This window comes from Carcharodon carcharias, chromosome 18 (assembly GCF_017639515.1).
Source record: "Carcharodon carcharias isolate sCarCar2 chromosome 18, sCarCar2.pri, whole genome shotgun sequence".
NCBI classification, from domain to species: Eukaryota; Metazoa; Chordata; class Chondrichthyes; order Lamniformes; family Lamnidae; genus Carcharodon; species Carcharodon carcharias.
Genome location: NC_054484.1, coordinates 49,699,856 through 49,704,645, shown reverse-complemented (window position 1 = coordinate 49,704,645; position 4,790 = coordinate 49,699,856).

Here is a 4,790-nt window from a genome sequence, read left to right as displayed (position 1 = left end):
TCTCAACTCACATACTCAAAAGCCCATCACACATTCACTGGCATCTCACTCACTACCACCTCAAGGGACATCACCACTTACTCTCTCACACACACCCTCACAGTTTAGAATTCAGCAAAGGAGGACCAAGAAATTTATTAAGAGGGGATAAATAGAGTATGAGAGTAAACTTGCAAGGAACATAAAAGAGGACTGTAAAAGCTTCTCTAAGTACGTAAGAAGAAAAAGATTAGTGAAGACAAATGTAGGTCCCATATAGCCCGAAACAGTAGAATTTATAATAGAGAACAAGGATATGGCAGAGCAATTAAACAACTAATTTAGTTCAGTCTTCATGGAGGAAGACAAAGTAACTTCCCAAAAATACTAAGGAACCAAAGGTCTAGTGAGAAGGAGGAATTGAAGGAAATTAGTATTACTAAAAAAAGTGTTGGAGAAATTAATGGAAGCCAATAAATCCCCAAGGTTTGATGACCTACATCCCACCTAATAAAGGAGGTGGCCATGGAAATAGTGGATGCGTTGGTTGCCATCTTCCAAAATTCTATAGATTCTGGAACAGCCCTGGAAAATTGGAGGGCGGAAAATGTAACCCCACTACTTAAAAAGGAGGGAGGGATAAAACAGGGAACTACAGACCGGTTAGCCTAACATCAGTCGTAGGGAAAATGCTAAAGTCTATTATAAAGGATGTGATAATAGGATACTTAGAAAATATCAACGGGACTAGACAAAGTCAACATGGATTTATGAAAGGTAAATCATGTTTGACAAACCTATGGGAGTTTTTTGAGGACATAAATAGCAGGTAGCTAAAGGAGAACCAAAGGATGTGGTATATGTGGATTTTCAGAAAGCTTTTAATAAAGTCCCACACAACAGTTAGTGTGCAAAATTAAAGCACATGGAATTGGGGGCAATATATTGACATGGATTGAGAATTGGTAGGCAGACAGGAAACAGAGAGTAGGAATAAATGGGTCTTTCTCAGAATGGCGGTGACCAGTGGGTACCATAGGGATCAGTGCTTGGGCCCTAGCTATTCACAATATCTATCAATGATTTGGATGAGAGAACCAAATGTAATATTTCCAAGTTTGCTGAAGACACAAAACTAGGTGGGAATGTGTGTGATGAGGAGGATGTTGAGAGGCTTCAAGGCAATTTAGACAAGATGAGTGAGTGGGCAAATACATGGCAGATGCAGAATGATGTGGATAAGTGTGAAGTTATCCACTTTGGTAGGAAAATCAGACTGGCAGATTATTATTTAAATGGTGATAGGTTGGGAAATGTTGATGTACAGAGGGACCTGGGTGTCCTTGTGCACCAATCATTGAAAGCAAGCATGTAGGTGCAGCAAGCATTAAGAAGGCAAATGGTATGTTGGCCTTCATTGCGAGAGGACTTGAGTACAGGAGCAAGGATGTCTTACTACAGCTATACAGTGCCTTGGTGAGACCACACCTGGAGTACTGTGTGCAGTTTTGCTCTCCTTACCTAAGAAAGGATGTACTTGCCATAGAGGGAGTGCAGAAAAGGTTCACCAGACTTATTCCTGGGATGGCAGGATTGTCCTATGAGGAGAAATTGGGCCGACTAGGCCTGTATCCACTGGAGTTTAGGAGAACGAGAAGGGATCTCATTGAAGTGTATAAAATTCTGACAGGACTGGATAGACTGGATGCAGGGATGATGTTTCCTCTGGCTGGGGTGTCTAGAACAATAGATCACAATCTTAAGAAATGGGGTGGGCCATTTAGGACTGAGATAAGGAGAAACTTCTTCACTCAGAAGGTGGTGGACCTGCGGAATTCTCTACCACAGAAGGCTGCGGAGGGCAAGTCGCTGAATATACTTAAGAAGGAACTAGATAGATTTCTAGACTCTAAAGTCATCAAGGGGTATAGGGAGAAAGCAGGAGAATGGCCTTGATATAGAAGATCAGCCATGATCATATTGAATGGTGGAGCAGGCTGGAAGGGCTGAATGACCCACTCCTGCTTCTACTTTTCTATGTTTCTATGTTTCTCCAGCTTTAAGGATTAGATTCAGACCTATACAGGCTTTTCTGCTTGACAAGGAGCATTCCTCATTCTGAATGACAAATAGTGTCTCAGACATTTTTCTGCCTTTGGTACCTTAATGTTGAATCAAGCTGACCTTTGACCTTTAGCTTGATTCCACCTGGACCTTGCAGTTTGATTGATGAAGGTTGCAGAGTAACCTTTTGCAGCCACTTAACTCCATCAGACAGAACTGAGACTCCAGCTCCTGTATCCAATTTAAATTCTGTATGATATCCATTGACTTCAATGTTAGTGCTCCTGTATTGGCTTTTGTTCTCTTTGATTTCATCGAGATAAATGATTTCCTGGGCGTCTGGTTCCTGTACCTCTTGTGTTGAGCTTCCTTAAAAATAATTTTCTGTTTGCTTTGCAGACAAAGGCTTTTTTGAACAAAACACTGTTTTAAAATGATCGACTTTGCCACATCCATCACTGTAATGACTTGCTGGACCAGACAGGTTTCAACAAGAAACAGATAAACCTTATTACAGAGAACTTTTTAGATGCTACATACTCGTTCAGGTCCCTCGTCAGGAAGCCCTGCCCTCCGGATTACCTGTGCTTAGGGCTCATTGATTGGGGCCTCCATGAACATCACGTGACCCCTGATAGACAGCAGGAGAGGCTATACCTTCAGTTACTACAATGACATTCTGCGGTTCAGTGGGCATTCTTCGCACCTGTGGACCTTCTTCCCGCCACAGTGGGGACATTGTAATATTGGCAGTTGGCACTTTTTCAGTGCACTTCCCTGGTTGCTGCAATGATGTGTTTTCAGTTTTGCACTCAATAAACTGAATGGCTTCAAAGGGCTTTTCCCACAGGATTTCTTGCTCGCCCCTTATAAACACTTGCACTTCTTTTGCTAAGACACCCAACATCTTCCGGGACAACCTAACAACAGGTAATGACTGCAGTGACCAGACCCACAGAAAAGCAATGTATAATGGTGGCTGAGGAGGAGCCCAGCAGCAGTAGAGAGCAGCAGGTGAAGGACTTCGAGACCTACCCTGTATTCAGACCAGAGAGGGAAACCACGAGGACAGCCAAGCGACGAATATAGAAAGTAATGCAGGAACATGAATCTCGACCCAGTCTAGCCAGTTGTACAGCTTTGCTCAATGTCAAATTTTCTCTAGATTGTAGAAATTCGGACAGGGTGTCTTCTAAAGTACCGACAACTATTCCGTCTCTTATTAAATCATCTTTTAATGTTCCATACTCACAATTGTCAGCCAAATGATGTGGATCATTTATAAATCAATTGATTCCTTTACCAGCTCTTTGGTTTCAACTGTGAATTTTGCCCGCACCCTGATGATGTTTCGACAAAGTCTGAAATATGAGCCATAGGCTCCGATGACATCCGCCTGGGAGGCTGTCTCCTCGTTCACTCCCTGCCTGGCCAGCATGTTGTCTGTGATGTCACTAACGGCATATAACAAGGTACTAATTTGGTTCTGATGATGAGTCATATGGGCTCGAAACGTCAACTGTGTTCGTCTCTGCAGATGCTGTCAGACCTGCTGAGTTTTTCCAGCTATTTTTGCGTTTGTTACTAATTTGGTCCTTGTTAGCCTTGCTCACAAGATCTGAAACATTTTGATAATGAATGAAATGCCTTCTCCAGTTTTGCCATTGCTCAGCCTGGTTGGGGCCGTCTATGTTCCGGAACAATTCTGGGAGAGGTTGGGTAAAATTCATTACTCACCCTGAGTTGAGATTCCTGTTTCCTGCACTGCTTTCTGTATTCATCGCTTGGCTGTCCCCACAGCTTCCCCCTCTGGTCTGATTACAGGGTAGGTCTTGAAGTCCTTCACCCGCTGCTCTCCACTGCTGCTGGGCTCCTCCTCAGCCTGTTTCCCGCCATTATATGCTGCTTTTCTGTGGGTCTGGTCACTGCAGCCATTACCTGTTGTTAGATTGTCCTGGAAGATGTTGGGTGTCTTAGCAAAAGATATGGCTGGAGGCAGAGATCCTTTTTTCAAAGTAACCTTTAATTACATACTCAGCTATGTACAGGATTACAGAACGTTAGGCTAGAGCCGCTGCTCATCTCTCAGATACTTCTGATTCCCTTCTCTGTTACATCATTGTTACATAGCTCCATACACACATACTGTTAGAGTTAACCCTTTACTCAACATCTCTAACAGCAAACATGGAGGCTGACTTCACAAGGTCTGTGGAGAACCAATGCAGAGGTTTGTCATGTCTCATGTAACTAGTCCATTCCAGTAACAGTAGAGGCCAGCTGCAGCTTGGAACTTGGGTGTAACTTCTTGCTGGCAAGCTTCAGTCCTGGCCTATAGAGATGCATAAGGTAATTCAGAGGGTGACCATTTTTATCCGTCTCATAGGCCAGCACCTCCACTTCAGCAGCCATTAAACAGGATCAGGTGCAGGGTTTCTCCATTAATATCTGCCTCCACTTTGCACTTACTTGCCTTTCATTTCTGCCCATCAGTCTTTAGTCCATTTCTCCTTCAATTTTGATTAAGGCCATCAATAGGTGCAGCCTTTCTGAAGGCTTTAAAATTTAAATAATGGTGGAGCCTTTCTGAAGGCTTTAGAATTTTCATCACCAATGGACTAAAGATCAGGTGAGCCCGTGCCTTCTTGCTTTGTTACTGGGGGAAAGAGTTGACTGGCAAGTCCATGAGTTGCTTGGGCCTGCTCAAAATATTTCTGGACAACTGATGTTTCTGGACTTTGGATTCC